The sequence below is a fragment of the Myotis yumanensis genome, unplaced genomic scaffold (genome assembly GCF_028538775.1).
Source record: "Myotis yumanensis isolate MYYU_CA2020_CCGP unplaced genomic scaffold, mMyoYum1.0.hap1 SCAF_15, whole genome shotgun sequence".
NCBI classification, from domain to species: Eukaryota; Metazoa; Chordata; class Mammalia; order Chiroptera; family Vespertilionidae; genus Myotis; species Myotis yumanensis.
Window position 1 is genome coordinate 48,345,380 of NW_027223766.1, and position 20,678 is coordinate 48,366,057.

Below are 20,678 nucleotides of genomic sequence, written 5' to 3' on the forward strand. Positions count from 1 at the left end.
CTGGGAATCTTGGAGATGAAAAGAATGTTAAGCTACCCGCTAGCCCAGCCATTGGCTTTCAAATCACCTCCCTGATTATCTGTCCGTCTTTACAGGATGGTGCTTCTCACCTTGAATGACTACTATGTTCCAGCCTTTCAGTCACGTGGGCCTGTTCCATGCACCGTGGCGGGGCCTCTGGCCTTAGAAAGGTGGCCCAGCCAATTAAACCCTGATTGATGCCTTTTCTTTCAATACTTGTCATCAGGAATAGGCCTCAACATCAAAGGTTTCTGCTAACCTTTGCTGTTGATAGTTTTTTTTAAAAATATGTTTAATTGATTTCAGAGAGGAGGGGAGAGGGAAAGAGGGATAGAAACATCAATGATGAGAGAGAAGCATCAATTGACTACCTCCTGCACACCCCCTACTGGGGATTGAGCCCACAACCTGGGCATGTGCCATGACTTGGAATTGAACCTTGACCTCCTGGTTCTTAGGTAGACACTCAAACACTGAGCGACACCAGCCAGGCATGCAGTTGATAATCTTGATGTAAGCCAGTTCATGTCTTTGTCCTTCGGTAGTAGCAAGAGTGTCAGTTTGAGGAGGAAATAAAATGATTGTCATGCTGAGATCTCTGCAAAGACGGATGTGATAATCACCACACAGGGCAATGAGTATTTTTTCAGAATAACAATGATGATAAAATCAATGGTGAAAACATTAGTAAAGATTAAATGGCCATGTGGGCTTTGGTTATTCACTAGGAGAAGACATTTTTTATTGAATGGCAGCGGGGGGCCGGAGGTTGGGGTAAAACTACTAGTTTTCTTAATCAAGGAGTGACCTCTTCTGGGGAAAGGAAGCACTGGGGGCTGAGAACATCTGCACCCAGACAAGCAAGCTGTGCTGGAGTGGATGGTCCCGGGGGAGAAACTCTCAGGGTAGATGTCACCCTGGGCGACCAAGTGGAAAAGAAAAAGGGACGAACTGAAACCAAAAATGACTTGCCCAGTAGCTTTCTCAGGGAGAGCCCTCATAGCGAGAGCCAGGGAAGTCATGTGGGCCTGTTCCATGCACCGTGGCGGGGCCTCTGGCCAAGCATGCTGCCCAGATCCTGGAACCTGAGACCAGCCTTTCGGGTGAATGGTTTAAGGAAGGTTCAGATGGGAAGTGTATCTTTGTCTATTCCTAACTAGACGAGAAAAGAAAGGCAATGTGCCAAGCAAGGCTCAGAGAGCAGTGAGGTCTAGAAGAGCCAGGGGCTTTGGCTCAGTGGTCCTTTCAGAGTAGGTAAGGGGCAAGCCCCTACTGTAGTCCTGCCAATCAGACTGGGAGTGATGAAAACCAAAAAGGATGCTTTTCCTCCCCACTGAATGTCACCAACTTCATCTGAAATTCAAGGTCTTTGCAGGAGGAAGAACATCCTTTAGGAAGCCTTCCTGGTGACTCCAGCCCCAATGCACCCCTCTCTTCTGGTGCCTGGAGGACTTAAGCTGCGCTAGCTGGTGGAGCATCTAATCAGACGTGGTCTGTGGGGCAGTGTCGCACATCACGTTTCCAAGGCCACAGGCCACGGCTTCCACATAGACCCCTGGGCGGCAAGGATGCAGGGTTAATGGAAATCATATTATCCTCCCCCTTGTGAAGTGGGATTTGGAAGAGCTGGAATCAGAGAAGGGAAAGGACTTGCCCAAGGGCTCCCGTTCAGACTAGATTTTTCTGACCATCCTCTTCTAACGGTCAGTAGTGACTCCTCCACTATCCTCCAACTCCCCACCGTCTGCTAAATTGATTGGTAATATTAATCATACCTGCATGCTAGATTGATTAGTAACAGGAGATCGACAGTTTGTTAAGCATTTACTGCTTTCAAGTCTCTGTTCATTCATTTATTCAGCAAATATTGATTGAGTGCCTACCATGTGCTAGAAGCTGGGGACATGGTACAGTCGTCTCTTGGTATCCACGGGGGGTCAGTTCCAGCATCCGCCAGAGATACCCACATCTATAGATACTCAAGTCCCTCATAAAAAATGGCATAACAGCCCAACAAGTGTGGCTCAATGGTAGAGCATCAAACTATGAACCAGAAGGTCACAGTTCCGGTCAGGGCACATGCCCAGGTTGCGGGCTCAGTCTCCAGTGTATAGTGTATAGGAGGCAGCCGATCAGTGATTCTTTCTCATCATTGATGTTTCAATCTCTCTCTCCATCTCCCTTCCTCTCTGAAATCGATAAAAACATATATATATTTTTTTAAATGGCACAACATTTGCATATAGCCCATGCACATCCTCCTGTATTCTTTAAATCATCTCTAGATTACTTACAATACCTAAAACAATGTGAGAGCTGGGCAAATACTGGTTCCACTGTTTTGTTTAGGGAATAATGACAATAAAAAAGTCTGTACATGTTCATTACAGATGCAACCATTGTGAGCCTTCATAGTCCACATATAGTTAGGCCTAACAACAATGTAACCTTTTATTTTTTTAGACCATTTTTGATCTGCGGCTGGTTGAATCGATGGATGCGGCACCTGAGAATGTAGAGGGCGGACTTCAGTAAGTAAAACATTATAAGCTCAGGTATTTTCAAAATTTTTATCAACAGCGATCAAACTAAAACTGCAGCCTCTGAAGACAAGGGTTCTGGTGCAGTGAGAGACTACAATGGAAGGGTGGGGTTGTTAGTCCAGGAGAGCTTCCTGCAGGAAGTGGCCATTCTCTTCGTATCGTTGCTCAGACCTAACGTCTCCGACTCCTCCTTGCCTTCTCTTTTTGATAGTTTCCCTGATTGCATCCTGTCCACCAGCAATGTGATGGGCTCTGGCCCTGAAATATGTCCAGATCCACTTTCTTCTCACTCTTGCAATTTTCCTTTGCACCCAAGCGCCCCTGCTGTTGGCACATGGTCTCTCTGCTTTTGCCCTTGCCTCCTCATGGTCGAATGTGTTCGGACAATTCTGGATCAAAATGTGTACATCTAGCCCAGCCAGTTTGGCACAGTGGCTAGAGCATCAGCCTGTGGACCAAAGGGTCCCGGGTTTGATTCTAGTCAAGGGCACGTACTTTGGTTGCAGGCTCCTCCCTAGTGGGGTCTTGTGCGGGAGGCAACCAATCGATGTGTTTCTTTCACACCGATGTTTCTCCCTTTCTCTCTCTCTTCTACTCTCCCTAAAAATCAATGGAAAAATATCCTCAGGTGAGAATTAACAAACAAACAAGCAACAACAAAAAAATGTGTACATCTTGTACAGCAGGACTTCTCAGAGGCTTTCATCGGCTAATCAGCACAGTGAATCTCGAACAGAGTGATACAGTATATAGCATGTTACTGACATATTTGATCACATGGAAAGCCTTCTGGATAACCCAGAAATTGTCTATAAAAACATATTATATAAATTATTACTATCCCACATGATGACATATGGGAAATGGAGCCACTCCCAAGTTCGCTAAACCGGGAGTCAGGTTGCCCGAGTTCTAGCTGCGTTAGCTTTTTCTGAGCCGAGTGGCCATGGGCAAGCGACTTAACTTTTCTGTGCTCCGTTTCCTCCACCCCATGACATACAGATCATAATTCCTGTTCTTTCTACTTTGCCAAGCGCTTCAGAGAATCAAATGAGATAATGGACATTAAAAAGGGGGCATCCCCCTCCCCCCACACACACAGTAAACCAAAGCAAAACAAAAACCAATACCACTATGGTGCCACTGCGGGCTCCTAAAAAAACATTAATATTTCCGGTGACAACATCTCTGCACTTAATCGTAATCAATGAGCAACAAATTAACATTTGGCTTATTTATTTGAGCAACTGGGAGTAAAACCCAGGGAGTTGCTGGCTTTTGGCTAGAAATCAAACAAAACAGAGAGTTAATTGGAGCTAAGGCTGCAGAGCATGCCAGTCCGTGTCGTGCATGGACATAGGCAAGAAAAGCCCGTTGCTGGATAGCATAGCCCAAAGACTGAAAAGAGCCCAGATTATGTGACTTGGGCTGGGAGATAAGAAGACCTGAAAATACCACACTGTAGGGAAAAGGCTATAAAACTGTGATGATACTGATAAAGAATTTATTACCACCTTAGCTAATGGTGGTGACACGTGCTCCACGCAGAATCATTGAATGGCATTGTGTGTGGTGATTCAGGGATGGTCAGTGGGGCAGCTTGGGCACTCTAAGCTGAAAGAGTTCTGTGGGTCTTTGTAAAGTGCCTATTCAGAGTATCTAGGTCATACTACGTCAGCAAGCTCTGCCGATGTCCTCTTCCGGACCCAAACCCTGCCAGGATCTCTTTCTCTCTAGGGTTTTCGGTTGGGACTGAATAGATGACCTTGAGCTTAGGACTCTGACCTCTAAGACTAATTCACACTCAACAAATACATCTTGATATATTTGTGGGCCAAGCCTTTGATGACAACGATGATGATGACAACAACTGATGACGACCAGAACAAATAATGATAATAAAAAACATAGCATCCGGCCAGGTCAGTGTGGCTCAATAGTTAAGTGTCGACCCATGAACCAGGAGGTCACAGTTCGATTCCCAGTCAGGGCGCGTGCCCAGGTTGTGAGCTCCATCCCTAGTAGTAGGGGGCATGCAGGAGGCAATTGATGAGTGATTATCTCTCATTGATGTTTCTGTCTCTCTCTCCCTCTCCGTTCCTCTCTCTGAAATAAATAAAAACATATAAAAATATATATAGCATCCATATGGCAGCTTAAAAGCCACTCATATCCAAGCCCTCAAAATATGACCTGAGGTTGGTATTGATATCCCCAGTGAACTGAAAGGAGAACCTGCAATCCAACAAATTACCGGAGGTCACATGGCCAGAGGGAGCCAGGCTGGGGCAGGAACCTGATATTTTGTCCCTCCATCTTACTATCTTTGTTTTACATGATGATGCTTTTCTGGCCACCACTCAAGGAAGTCATAACCCTTCTTGGCACTCAGTCTTGGAAACACTCTTGCTGGAGTCTCTCCCACCTGGAATAAGTCCCATTGCATAAGAGGTTTTGTGTTGGGGTGCTTTTGTAGGGCAAGATGATCTAGCTGATAGCAGAGTTGAGCTGTCACCAAATCTCTTACTGCTCATCAGAGAGTTTAGTTGGAGAGGCAACATACATTACAAATCACCTGGGCTCCCAAATCTGGCACTTACTAACTGTGTAACTGAATATGTTTGTGGCTCAGTTTTTCCACCTGTACGATGGAGCTTAGAATATTAGCCTGGCGGGGTTGTTGTGAAGCTTACGTGAATATATGTAAAGCACTTGCAACAGCCCCCGTAGGCATTAGCCACATTGTCCGACACACATAACACGGGCTGTATACTCTTTGTTTCTCTTGTATCTTGTTATTCTCGCTTTTCCCCTAACTCATCATCCAACAGTAATTATGTGTCTCCACTAGACTGAGAAGTCTTGAAGAGCAGAGCGCTAGTCAGATTCATGTCTGTATCTCTAGTGTCTGGTACATAGAAAGTCCCAAAGAATATTGTTAACTAAATGTGCGGATGAATAAATACACAAATAGCTGTTCAGTGTAGCCAATTTAGAAGAATTAGATGAACTATTTCCATTACTTGTTTCTGGAAATGATTTACAGTTATAATTTCTTCTGACACAATAAAAAAAAACCCCGATCACACAAGTAGGTGGATATATTCATAAAGACTTGTCCTTCCTGTACTCACACTTTGACCAATATGTCTTAAAAAGGAGCCAGTGCTCATTGGCCAAATTCTCTGCAGTTAATTCTGTGTGTTATCTAGAATGTTCCCTGATTAGGTATTGATCCATGGGGACAGAGGCTATGCTTTGTGTTCTCTTAAATCCCCAACACCCAGGAACCGCTACCGTCAGCGTCTGTTGTAAATAAATGACCAGTGGCTGTTCTTTCATTTTTGCTACATGTCCATTGATCAGGAAGTTTCATGCCAAAGTGCTTTCTCCACCCACACACAAACCTGAAGATTGAGGTGTCAGTGTCCTGGGAGAGAACTCAATATACTTCAAAAGGTTTCTGTTTGCACAAAGCTATTTACCAGGATTACTGAGCAAACAGGAGAAATGGAACAAAACGATAAACACAATCTGTGCTGCTTTCCTGTGGGATTTTCTTTCAGGGTATGTCCAGTAACTGGCGAAATTGACTTCTTGGAGGAAAGAGGAGAGGAAGGGAAATAGACACGTTATCATGCACCTCTGTCTCCTGTGGGTTTGGTGGCTCTAGCTGACCATGACTCTGCCCAGCCTTTGCTAATCACTTCTTTTTTGGACTGACCTACAGTTGGGTACATAAACCCATGGCATTCCCTGGAAACACGGTGAGGTTGAGGCCGGGGAGTATGGTTTTGAGTGGAGTGACCTGGCCTTTCTCAGAAATGAAGGTTTGTTAAGTAACCGAGTCCAGATGGCAACACAGCCAGGGGGCAGGGAGCACTGGTTGGGCTCAGCTTATCAGCGTTGGCACCTTAATTGACGGGAACAGAAAGGGACACAAATATTTGGGTAGCTGCTGGGTTTCTCACAGCTAGGAGGACCACAGCTTACCAAACAATCTGGCAGCTCCTTTAGTTTGAGGTGAACATTATTGTCCCCATGAACAGATGAGGAAACTGAGTCTCAGGTTCCCTGGCCAAACACTGGCAGAGCCTGGATCCAAATTCTGAGCTTTTGATGCCACATCCTGAGCTCTTTCCCTACAGGGAGATTCTAGGGAGCCTCCACTTCTCCCAGCCCCCACCTCAGGGATTGGGTATATTTGGCTCATTGTCATTATCTAATTACCCGTGTGCTCTGAAGCTTGCCTTCATCTCTGGGATATAGACTCATTCAATAGTGACAATAGATGTTGGTTTTTTTTTCTGGGGTTTGAGAAGCACAGCTTAGTGAGAAGATGACCCGGGGGCTTTAGAACCCCCTGAATCATAACAACTCATGAACATTGAGCACTTCCTGAAGTCTCTACACGCAGGAGCTCACTCTTCCTTGCAATAACCTTGTGAAGGACGCATCATTGTTATATCCATTTTACAGATGGAGAGACTGAGGCTTGGAGAGATTGACGTGTTCCGGATTGCACAGCTGGAAAGAATTAGAGCTGGGAATTGACTTGAGGCAGCTAGCGTGCTCAATCCTGACTCTGCAAATACTTGACAGACTAGGACAATGCCCGTGGTTCTCAAAGTGGTCCTCTGACCGGCCACATTGGCATCAACCAGCAGCTAGTCACCCCAGACCTACTGAGGCGGAAACTCTGGAGGTAGGCATAGCTATCTGGGTTGTAGCAGCCTTCCTGTGTAACCTGTACTGATATATTTGAGTCTGCTATACTGCTGTGCTCCGAGGGAAGAAGGGACTTACACAGAACACTGTGGGCACCAGTTGAGCTTCGTCTTGGGAAGATGTTTTTCCGAGAGGTACTGTTGTTTTAGGTTGTGGACCACACCGGAGGGAGTAGAGCAGAAGCAGAACCTCTCCAGAGAGAGGATTTGATAAGAGGAGAAGGTGGGAAGAGGTGACATGCCAGCGCCCTTCCAAGAATATGCTGTGTTTGTAAAACAGGTATTGTTTATCCACTAAAGCTCACTGAGGTCAGGTGACATGGCTGAGGTTATGCAAATAGCGACAAACAATGAACTCAAACCCAGGCCTCTTTCTACAGAATGTCACCCAGCATTGCCTCCTAGGTGAGTCCTAAACATTTCAGAGACTCCCTCTGACTCATGAGAAATTCTCCCCAGTCACAATCTTCCCCTGAAAAGATAACCTGGAATGAGGGGAAGAATTAAAACAATAGTAGGATGATGGTCCCAGGAGCGGGTAAAGGTTAGGGGAGGGGTGCAGAGAAGGGCAGAAAGGAGACTGGGATGACTTCATGGTACCATTCCACAGATGACTGTCTCCTCACGTTAACCACCATGGGCCGATGCCTCTCCAAAGAGGACAAAAGGCATGGTGAGTGTAGAAAGAGGCCTGTCTCTGACATCTTTTTTGGAAGTTGAAATTCTAGGAGTGTGTTAATGTTAACATGGTTCTTAGGAAAGAGTGTGGGGCAAAGGCTGTCAACAAGGACTTTCAAGGGGGTTGGAGCTGTTTTAGAATCAACTGTTGGAGTAAGGGCCATGGTGAGGTCTGGAGAAAAACACCCTGAGGGTTGATCTTATCAACACTCCCCCATGTTTCTGCTGTCAGCAGAAAATGAACATGCCCATCTAGAGATGCCTAGAAGGAACCAGAAATCACCCAGGTGACACATGCAGAAAGAGGGGCGTGTGCCAAAGCTAGAAAGGGGCTTCCCCTCTCAGAAGAGCGTGAAGAGATTTCAGTGAATGCATTCATATTAGCTCGGTATTTTCATCTTTCACACCTTCCTCTTAATACATACTTGTATCTCCTCGAGTTTCTGCCCAGGTATCCATCCCTGCAAAAAACAAAGCTCCCTAAGAGCCAGAGCAGAGCTTCAATGTTTTATATTTTCATAATTTAATAAACCAACCTCCCCACCTAAACTTGACCCCCACCTTTTCTCCTTTTCTGGTATCCTATATTTTCAGCATTTTCTTGCACAACTGATAATCTTTATCTATCTATCTATCTATCTATCTATCTATCTATCTACCTACACACACATAAGCCTGCCCATACCCATTCTCAGCAAGACTGGAAATCAAGATAGTGTGCTTCCTTTAATCCTCTCCCTGGGCAGCTCCTATGACTGTTCACGCCCCACTATTAGCATGCCAACAAAATAATAGGGATCTTCAGAAAACGTTAAAGAGAAATGGTTTAAATGCAGCAATACCTTGGAAGTATTCATTAACAAGCATTTAATGAGATAATTATAAACCTTTTCCACTTAAGTCATAGCTCAAAAAGTCTAGACACCCTTTCTAGGTATCACATTATTAATCTGGTTTGAATGAAACACTGAAAAATATTTCTCTGAATAAATTATAATCCTGAACCCTTCATAATGTCAGTCTTGTTGACTCCCACTGTTGGGCCAAAATGGGGAATTTTATGCTCAATTCTGGGGTCTCCCTAGGAAGAAGATAGACTGACAGAGTGGTCGTCTAATCTGTGTTGAATCTGATGTCTGTCACTTAATAGCTGTGACACACTGGGAAAATACTCACTATCTCTAACCCTCCATTTTCTCACCTGAAAAATGGGGCAGTGGTGGAGGGTAGTCTTGGCACAGTGTCTGCAACAAAGTAGGGTGCAGTACATGCCACCTCTGATTGCTTTGGTCAACATGTTAGTCTCCAGGCTGCCCTTGAAATGAGCACCTTTGACAAAGATAGCTGTAGTTGTCATCTTTAAGAAGTGGATGATGCCATGTGGGAGACACAATGTCAATCTATCCAACAACAGTCAGCCAGGAGTGGTGAGGCACCGTTTGTATTCTTGGCATCGTGCTGGGCACCAGCATTATATTCTGAACCCGATGGGGCCTTTCAGGTTGCTAAAAATAACTCTACCCTGTCAATTAAGGGTGGTTAAGAAATACCCAGGGAACTGATGTCTATTTGTTTTTGCAGTAATGAGGTTCTTTGGGTTGGATTGTCTGATCATGTCACTTAAAATGGTCACCTAAGGTTGCCTGAATTGATCCTCTCCTGCAGTTGGGGGTGAACCATAGGTATACTAGTAGATAACACGGCAGCATAGAGAACATGGAAGACTAGGAGCTGGGCAGTGTCGGTCTTTACCATGCCTATCCGCACATCATCACCGCAGGCAAGTCACCTCGGGACTCCTGATCCCTAAAGTAAGCATGTAAATAGCCACCCATGTCATTTAGTTGGTTATTTCAGAGTAAAAGATGAAATGATTTTATTGTGGTCATTATTGAGAGTTCTTTCAGATGCTAGAAGTTCCCTGGGTCAAGGAATAAGAGAATGATTTTTCTTTCGTGATCAGTTCTTTCCAATTCCCTGAATAAAAATCAAACTAAATGTAAGAGGAGATATTAAAAATGGCTCTCACTTGATCACCTGGAAGTCCGAATGGACTAATGTGGAAGTTCAGGTCCTTGGAGAAGCACACACTAAGACAGGATTAGATTCCCAAGAAATTTCCTGGAGGGAATACCTATGAAGAAAGAAGGAGGAAGTAGGAGGAGGCATCGTGCTAGGCACCGGAGAGCCTTCAGATAGGATGCAGGTCCCACACCTGTGAAAGGAAAGGAGGAAGGAGCAAAAGAGTCTCAGGTTGGAATGCACTTCTAAAGTTTAGTATTTGGCTAGGTCGATGTGAGTTCTTGAGCCAAAATTGCCACCTGGCCATGATGGCTCAGTGGTTGAGTGTTGACCTATGAACCAGGAGGTCACTGTTCGATTCCTGGACAGAGCACATGCCTGGCTTTCAGGCTCGATCCCTAGTGGAAGTGTGCAGGAGGCAACCTCTCATCGTTGATGTTTCTATCTCTTTCTCCCTCTCTGAAATATATAAAAAAATATTTTTTTAAATTGCCCACAAGAGCAGTTCTGTGTCTCACAGACGTGGCCCTGGACTAGCTCCCTGCCCATGCTTAGTCACTGACAGGGAGCAGTCTGAGGGAGGTGTGGCCTTGGTTTGGACACAGTAGTGTCTGGGACATCAGTCAGCTGGGCTATGCATCGCAGGAGCCCCGAGCCGTGTGTCTTCATGGCCGCCCACCGAACTGTCCGAGATTTCTTCTGTAAAACACAGATCTTAAGGAGTTTGAAAAACAACCAGATCATTTGTAATAATGTATTTTTTCTACCCTAAATCAATGTCCCATTCTCCCCTTTGACTTTCACTTCCCCCTCTATTTCAACTAGACCAATCGAGTTGAGCCCCACCCAACTTTGTGGAGTTCCTCATTTGACAATTTTAACAAGTGGACATGTGAATCAGCCATATGAAATTCCTTTGTTTTACCTTCTCAATGAGTTACGATTTACTCTCTTGGGTTTCAGATGTAGTCCCGCTGTAGTCTCTGCTGGGGTATTTCAGAATTTCTCTATGTACACTATATTATTTTCCTAAAATTTAAAAAATGATGAATAAGGAAACATATCAAGATATAAGTTTTTAGAACTAGTCTAACCAGTTACCTTTAAGGGTTTATAATTCACAGAGTATTAGGTTCATGTCCCTTGGACTGCTTTATTCTGCTTGGCAACAGGGAGTCACAGCAGTTTTCCAGCTCTCCAACTTCACCCCACATCACCTCCATCTTTCTTGTGACAAGCTTGTACTGTATACAGCGTGGATACACTGAACAGAGAGGATTCACATCCTGGGTGGGACAGATGGGATGGTGAGAGATTTTATGCTTCTCAGAGGGCAATTGAACACTTATGAATTGTTTACTTCTAGAATTTTCCATTGAATATTTTAGGATCATAGTAGACTGCAGGTAACTAAAACCACAGAAAGCAAAACCAGGATGAGGGGGACTACTGTAATAGAGGCTGAAATAGTGGAGAAAGACTTCTCAGAGGCCATTGGACTTCCACTTCAAACCTATTCAAAGGGTTTTGAATGTTGGCTTGGAGGGTCAGCACAGACTATTAGGGAGACAGCATTATATAGAATAACTAGAGGCCCAGTGCACGAATTGGTGCACCAGTGGGGTCCCTTGGCCTGGCCTGCGGGATAGGGCTGAAACTGGCTCTTCGACATCCCCCGAGGGGTCACGGATTGTGAGAGGGCACAAGCCAGGCCGAGGGACCCCACCAGTGCATGATCGGGGCCAGGGAAGGAAACGGGAGGTTGGCCAGCCGGGGAGGGACTGCAGGAGGGCTCCAGGGCATGTCCGGTCCATCTCACTCAGTTCCAGTTGGCCAGACCCCAGCAGCAAGCTAACCTACCAGTCGGAGCATCTGCACTCTGGTGGTCAGTGCACATCATAGTGAGCAGTTGAGTGGCCTTAGCATATCATTAGCATATTACACTTTGATTGGTTGAATGGATGACCAGACACTTAGCATATTAGGCTTTTATTACGTAGGATAGTGTTCCTCTTAGAGTCTGTCTGGGCAGTGGGGATCCTGACCATACTTAATAGCTGTGTGATAGTTAAGTAGAACAACTCATTCCTGTACTTCACTCTCTTCACGTGGGAAAAGGGTAACTCACTCATAGGGCTGTTGTAAACAGTCAATTTGTTAGGCTCTAGGCTAACTGGGCAGGACACTTCAAGATCCACATAGCAGAAATAATGTCTCTGCTGCAGCTCCTGAACTCTGCCATTGCAGTGTGTTATGCCTTGTCACCCACAAAGTCCATATGTTGAAACACTATCCGCCCCCCCCCCCCCCCCATATGATGGTACTTAGAGGTGGGGCCTTTAGGAGGTGATTAGGTTTAGGTGAGGCCATGAGGGTGGTGCCTCTAAAAAGATCAAGAGACTAGATCTCTCTCTCTCTGCTCTTCACCATGTGAGGACACAGCAAGAAGATAGCCATCTATGCACCAGGAAAAGGAATCTTACCAGACACTGGGTCTGCCAGCACCTAGGTCTTGGACTTGCCACACTCCACAACTGTGAGAAATACATTTCTGTTGTTTAAGTCACCAGGTCTGTGGTGTTGCGTTACAGCAGGCTGAACAAACACAGACATACTGGAAAGCAATGGGGACAGTAGGTAAATGAATGGTGGTGGCTGTATGTCAGCAAAATTTTATTTGTGGACAATGAAATCTGATTTCATATCATTTTTACACATCATAAAACATTGTGATAGTTTTGATCCCCCCCCCCCCCCGCCCCCAATGATTCAAAAATGTAAACCATTCTTAGCTCTCCGACCATACAAAAACAATTGGCATGCTGGATTTGGTCCAGGAGCTACAGTTGCTGACCCAAGATAGAGCATCGAGTAACTTATTCCAAAAGCTAGTCCCACTTATCAGATAGGAAAATGGAATCTAGAGAATTCATGCAAGATTCTGGACAAGAATTTCTGCTACATGCATCTTCCAGCGTCTTGCCTGGTCAAGAGGGAAGAATTGCAACAATTCCAGGTACGGACTCTGAGCTCCTTCCTCACCATGGATTGCTCTCTGCTGATCAGCTGTTTTTACATATTATTTTTAGAACTTTCAAAATGGCAGCCACAGAAAGCCAATACCCAAAACAGAAGCCAAAGAGAACTAATATGAAGAGAAATCAACTTCTCCAGAGAACACTAGTTATTTACTTTGGATTCGGCCACTAAGCCTAGGGTAGAAATGAATGAAAATATACCCAAAGACATATGAGCATGAAGAGTTAGACTCTCTGTCCCCCACCCACACCACCCCCCTCCCCCCAAATAAAACCTGGGTTGGACATTTTACTTTAAAACACACTCTTGAATTTAATGATCTGTGACTTGCTCCTTTCCCCTCAGCTCAGCAAGCTTCCGCACTCCCCTTCTCCTCCTCACTTTTGGGGAAATAATGGATGTCTCAAATAAAAACAGGTGTAAATCACTGTATGAATAAAATGAATAAATATGTTGTGCCTGGAAATAGCCCTTAATTGGAAGCTATGTTTTTCCCTTAGCCTGAGGGAAGGCATAGCTTACATTTGTGTGTCGCCTTGGTTTTTTGAAGGATTTCATGTACAGTTAGCTCATTTTTTTTTTTTTGCAGATTTTTTTAATTGTAAAAAAAGGTGTTTGCATGCTCTACGAATTTATCATTTCTCTCCCTTCCACCCCAGGGCAAGTTGTATGGTCAGTGAATCACAATGAACTTTCCCTTAGCTGGTTGCCCTGCCCCCTCCTAGTCGCTCATCCACGTCACAGGGACTCTGTATCCACGTCAACCTACAGTTTACAGAAGAGCTGCTGCCGGCTCATGCCTCTGTGCCTTTGCTCACACAGCTCCTTTGGAATTGAATGATTTCCACCCTTAAAGCAGGCTATCTTGGGTGCAGAGCAGAAAGAACAAAGGATGCAAATTTGAGGAAGTTCTAAAGTAACCAGGCTGCCAAACACCAGAGGGATGCCAAGCTATTCTGCGTGTGTATGTGGTCACCTTCTTGTAGAGAGGTCAAAGGCTTTTGCCAACATCATCTCTAAGCTTCAGTGCTTCCAAGTGACTTATTATTTTTTTTAAACATATTTTATTGACTTTTATTTAGAGAGAGAGGAAGGGAAGGGAGAGAGAGATAGAAATATTGATGAAAGAGAACATCCATCGATCAGCTGCCTCCTGCACATCCCTCACTGGGGATCGAGTCACAACCCAGGCATGTGCCCTGGCCAGGAATGGAACTGATGACCTCTTGATGCATAGGTCGTTATTCAACCAATGAGTCACACTGGCCGGGCCCAGGTGACTTCTTAAAGGAAGGGATTAACAGACATGGGCAGTAAAAGAAAACTCTACAGGAGAATGAAGATAATCAAAGAATTACCTTTATTTGGACATTTTTTATGGAAGACTATGTTGGACTGCGATGGGCCTGATTCCTGGACTGACTGGACTTGGATTAGATCCTGAGTCCTACCATCTGTCATTGTTCTTCTAAAATTGTAAAGGGATCCTTTCTTATTTCTAGTCAACAATCATGTTGGGGGCCCCACCAAAGCATTAAGGATGTGCTAGGTGCTAAAAGTAGGGTTGTAGGTAGAGGCACAAAATAAAACTAAAATGGTCCTTCTTCTTGCGGTCCATGCAGTCTAATGGGAGTAGACACAGATGTATAGACATTTGCAATGCATCACGTTAAAGGATCAGATAGCAGTGACATGGGATGCCATGGAGCCCAAAGAGGAACATCTCCTTAGCCTTCGATGGGAAGGGCCAGGGAGGGTTGTCTAGAGGATCCAACCCCTCAGTGTCTTCTCTACTGTTGGTCCAGCTTCAAAATTCCAGCCTCTCAAAGCTGGCTATCCCTGTGGTCACAGCATCCATCAAACGGAATTGTGGTCACTTGCCTAATTCTCTGATGGGATATAACTTCACAGGACAGGGATGGTTTGGATTTTGCTCATAACATGCCCTCACCACGTGACAGTACCTGACACCTAATAGGTACCTTATAAATATGGGTTGTGTGCCAAGCAAGAAGGTATTTGCACATGAATTTTCACCCTTCCCTCCAAGTGCTGAGGGGAATTCTGTTGTACTATTTAATGACGTCATACTGCATTCCGAACTCTGAGCCAAGTCTCGAAGGAAACAGCAAAATAAGGAAAAACATGTTTTAGAATATTTGGACCCAGAGGAGCCTTGGACACCGGTTGATTCTCTGCCTCGGTTGTACAGATAGATGGTTGAAGTTCAGAGAAGTTGTGCTGTAATTGTTAGAACAGGTCACCCAGGTAATTAGTTTAGAGCAAGTCGAAAGACCAGGTGTCTCCATTTCCACCCTCAGTTCCTTCCTCTGAGTCCCACACGCTCCTCTGTCGGTTACATATGTGTAGGGGGGAGAGGGAGGATTTCGAAAAGGACTCGTTGCGTCTGCTAGCACGCAGACCACTTCTGAATTCCTCAGGAGCCTCATCTTGCAAATAAGGCTTTGTGGAACAGAATATTTTATGTGATAGGATTATGTTCTACAAAAACCCCCCAAAAATGTAAAGGCTGCTTTCTTCGGCGATAAGTAATTGCTCCTGGCAGGAGAGCCTTCTGCTTTATAGAAAAGACCCCTTCTCCCGCTTTCATCTGATAGCTCAGTGAGGCCCCAGAGGGAAATGTTAGGAACAAATGCTTGTTTGAGCTATAAAATTCCCTTGAAAAGTGAAGCTTGAAATCCTTTAGGGATCCCAGTGTTCTTTCAGGATTGATTTTGACACTGTAGAACTAACATCCTAACTAACTTCCAAGCCTAAATATATTGTGACTCGTGCTTGGAGAGTTTAAAGAATATTTTAAAGTAAGTTTTCATATCAAGAGCAAAAAGACATAGTTTGTAGTCTGTGACTTTAGAATTACCCTTAAGTAGCATTTGCTACAGTGGTGCCAGGAAGAAGTGAGAACAAAGGATAAGTTGCAGGGGATGGGATCCCGTCCTAATAGAAAAACATTAAGTGACCAAAAAATGCACCAGGAAAAAAACAAAATAAGAAAACTTTTTATCAACAATAAAAATTCATGATTTCTAACATTTATTGACCACTCAAAATATTCCAGGCATTTGTAAGTCTTTTTTTTTTTTTTTTTTTTTTTTTTTTTTTTTTTTTTTTTTTTAAATATATTTTATTGATTTTTTACAGAGAGGAAGAGAGAGGGATAGAGAGTTAGAAACATCAATGAGAGAGAAACATTGACCAGCTGCCTCCTGCACATCTCCTACTGAGGGTGTGCCCGCAACCAACGTACATGCCCTTGACCGGAATCGAACCCGGGACCTTTCAGTCCGCAGGCCGACGCTCTATCCACTGAGCCAAACCGGTTTCGGCGCATTTGTAAGTCTTTACAGTAATTAATGCACCTAATATTCACAACAGCCCCATGGAGGAAGGTACAATTGATATCCTCATTTTAAAAAGAGTGTACTTGCCCAGCTGGTGTGGCCCAGTGGTTGAGCGTCGACCTTGAACCAGGAGGTCACGATTTGATTCCTGGTCAGGGCACACGCCCAGGTTGCAGGTTTGATCTCCAGCGGCGGGTGTGCAGGAGGCAGCTGATCAGTGATTCTCTCATCATTGATGTTTCTGTCTCTCTCTCTAGCCCTCTCCCTTCCTCTCTGAAATCAATAAAAACACATTAAAATAGAATGAAATAATAGGTGAACTGAGGCACAAAAAACTAATGGAACTTACTGGAGGTGATATTCTAGGAAGTGGTAGAGTTCATATTCAAGCATAGGCAGTTTGGTTCTAGAGCCCATTGTTTGTTTTTGTTTTTGTTGTTTTCCTTTAAGTTAAAATTTTAAATCTTAAAGTAACATAGTCCCTGTTGGAATACTTCCTGATCCCAAAATTGTACTTACATGAATTAACAGAGACACACACAAATATTTATGTACAAGAATGTCCTTCAAACCTTTCCTTCCAATAATAGGAATTGGAAACATTCCAAATGCTCAACAATTAAGGGTCTATTAAGTGCTTGATTTAAAAATGGAAAAAAGAAAGTAAAGCTCAAAGAAAAATATGAAGTCACTCATAATTCCTCTCCTTTGAAATAACCACAAAGAAATTGCTGAGCAAATGTTTCCAGCTTTTTCTCTGCATTTTATTTCAGATATGAAATTGGGATCATACTGCATATATTGCTTTATGATCTGACTTTTCTTTATAGATTATATTATAAATCATTTCCAAGCCATTAGTTATTAGTCTAATTACTCATTTAATGTCTTCCCAGTATTTCATCATTTATACAAATTGTGATTTATTTAACAAAACTTCTGTTGTTAGATCTGGGCTCTTTTATAGATTTTTAAAAATATATTTTTTATTTCAGAGAGGAAGGGAGAGGGAGAGAGAGATAGCACATCAATGATGAGAGAGAATCATCAATCAGCTGCCTCCTGCATGCCCCCTACTAGGGACCAAGTCCGCAACCTGGGCATGTGCGGAATGGAATCAGCAACCTTTCCGTCACAGTACAACGTCACAGTACAATGGTCAGGGCTAGACTCTACTTTCAAGAGGCTTAAAGTTTTGTTTTAGAATCATTACCTACATGTATGAAACACTATTGGGAGGAGATGTGTGGTAATTCCATCATGGCATACTCTTCTACTTTTAGTTGTCCAGTGAACATCTGCTTATTGTGTAATATTCAAATGCATCCTCCTGGGAAAATACTTCTCCATCTCTGCTTGCCTCGTGTAAGTATCTCAATCTTGATTCTTAGGGTTTCATATTCAAACTTCCACTAAAACATGTAGCATTATATTAGCATGATCTCAGGAGTGTGAGCTTCTCCATGGTTGAGAAATATCCTGCCAATTTCTGTGTCTCTGTCCACCTGGAACAATGGCCAGCAAAAAATGCATTTTTATTTTTCTTCAAGTGAGGCTTGTTGTTGCCCTTCACCACAACAATTCTTTAGAAAACCTCCAAACCCCAAATGTGGCACTGCAATGTACTACTGCTAAACAAATGTGTAGATCTAATGACTGTGGTTACCCAATTGTGCCTGTGGAAGGCTTCCTTTCTTTCAAAAAAAAACCAAAAAAAAAAACCCAACACAAAAAACAGGTAAACACTTTGATTTGTCATGTTTCTGAAGCACTATGTGTCACCACTTCTTCGTGCCATGTTTGGTCTCCTGGGTCACAGTGCCTCCTAATGTCTTCTTTACCAGGGTTTCTTCTTCTGTTTCCTGGAGCCACTCTAAAGTGGAATACAATGTTCTGTTCAACACCTTCTTCAGGTGGGATAGGCAAATCTTGTTGCTTTGCAGGAAGAGTGATGTTTAATTTGTTTTCTTATGATTCAGAGACTATGATTCATTACCCAGGTCTCTTTCTCTCTTCTCCTCTCCTTTTTCCCTATTCCTGTCTCCCTTGCTCCATCTCTGGGATGACATGCTTCTCATACCCACCACTCCCTTTATGAGTTCTTTCCATTCTCTACCCCAGATACTATATTTGTTAATGGTTCAATATGTACTTTGACCCTTGAGTCTCTCCATGGTGCCAACCTTAATCTCCAGGACTTTCCAGTGAATGGACAATTAAGTCTCAATGTCTTATAGTGAAACTTCCAGTAAAGAAAATCTGGTACATTTGTGGGTCAGGAGTCTACCCCTGGTCCAATAAGCTGATGCCAACTTGGAGAGGGTCATGTGGAACATGACACCTTGGTCTCAAAAAGGAGACTGGAAGTGAGTAATGAATTGATAGTTAGGACATATGTAGCAATTTATAACTCCTTCCTGCACTTCTAATCCTACCTAATAAATATTTCTCATATATATTCCCCTTTAACTGTTTTGGCCCTCCTATATGCTTGCTTAGATTACTGTGATAGTCTCTGATTTGGTCTACATGCTTCTGATCTCCTCCCCCATGCTAATATACATTCTACATTGCTGCCTTTGGGAAGCATAAAGTCTTCACACTGTTTTCCTAATTCAGAACCCTCAATGGTCTTCTACTTCTTATGAAATACAATATAAATAGTTTTAAAGCCAGATCCCTTTCTACCTGCTCCATCCCTCTGCTCACTAGTCCTCTACTTGGCCTAAGATAGTTGGTTTCACTGTTTTGAGTGGTTTGCTGCTCACAAGCCCACAGTTCTCAGCATTCTTCCTCTCTGGGAGCTTCTGTAGCTCTTTGTATCACAGTACATGTAAGAATGGCTAGAACACAGATGGGACTCAACGAATGGTTGTTGAATGAATGAGATATGAGTAGACGATAAGATGCAGGGCTCTGGTCATGACATTATTAGTCTCCCATCTTAATAAGTTTTCCTAAACTATACTTCTTGACTCCTTAGGCATCCAAAAAAAAAAAATTGTAGAAATTACAATGAAAAAAAATCTGTTTAGTCTTCTAATTAATGTATAGACTCAGCAAAATGTTAAGTTTTCCTAACTTTGCTGGAATGAAATAAATTTAGTATAGTAACACAACCTCATGCTAATTACAAACCCTAATTGGCATCTTTAATGAACAAAACTATGACACATTAAAATTGCTTAAAAATAGTATTTTTAAAATGCATACATAACCATTTTCAAGCTTTAAACCTATTGGGATAAAAATAATTTGCATAAAAACTGGAAACTGCCTTAAAAAATCTGGGACTTAGTTTTAATATCTATAAAATGGAGGTTGATTGATCTCCTAGATATCTTCTAGTGCAGATATTTATATTTTAAAAATAAACCAAAATTACCTTGGTTCTTATCTTTATCCATTGCTGTGCCACAACAGGGACAAGTGTCCTATCTCTGTCCATTCCCATTTTCTGAATAGGGATTGGCCTATAATAGGAGCTAAAAAAAATGCATGTTGACTAGATCTAGCTGATCAAGCTCTGAGCAGTTTCTGTAAAGAAAGAAAAATAATTGCATCCCAGGATATAGGCGAACCATTTTGGGAATAATGCTAAGTTAAACCTTACTGACATTTACAAAAGAATTGAGAGGCCACTTGGAAACATAAAATTGGCAAGTAGAACTGGATTGCTGGTGGGAAGGGAATTAGGTAGGAATACAGCAAACCAAGCTTTCCGTTGGGAATGGCTATAGAGAGCAGATGGTGAGAAGAAATAGGTAAAAAGTTTTTAAAAGAAGAAACAGAGACAGTGACTGCCCACTGGATTCAACTCTCCAGCCTTGCTACGCATGAGTCTCTTTCTTTGATGCATGAATGAAGAAATAAAAAGAAGACGAACCATGATATCTGAAGCAAAGACTCAAAAGATAGAATTTGTAATGTCATGATGATGATGATGATGATGTTTGTCAACATTTTATGATCTTTTACTATGTATGACACCTTGTATAATGTATATAGGGAAACAAGATAATACATTAAGGGGAATTTAATGGGATTATCAACTAAAGAACCTTAATGTAGTTGGAGTCAATCGATATTAAGTCCTCTTTTCTCCCCTTAGGGTCAAACAGACCTATATTTGAATATAAGCACACAATTACTAAACATGTGACCCTCAACAAGTTGCTTAATCTCTCTGAGCTCAGATTTATTATCTGTGAAATGGGAAAATTACTACTTAGTTCATGAGGACAATTGTGCTAACTAAATGAAATATTATATGAAAAAGTAATTTG

The 20,678-nt window shown here is 43.0% G+C and overlaps 1 long non-coding RNA gene across 2 annotated transcripts in view; it reads left to right on the top strand.

The window, feature by feature from the left end:
• Positions 1 to 20,678, top strand: part of LOC138993216 (uncharacterized) — a 313,834-nt gene that overhangs the window by 254,379 nt on the left and 38,777 nt on the right. For both annotated transcript variants that reach the window (XR_011468251.1, XR_011468250.1), the window contains one exon: positions 2,485 to 2,552. This is a non-coding gene — a long non-coding RNA (uncharacterized lncRNA). The remainder of the gene's footprint in view (positions 1 to 2,484; positions 2,553 to 20,678) is intronic.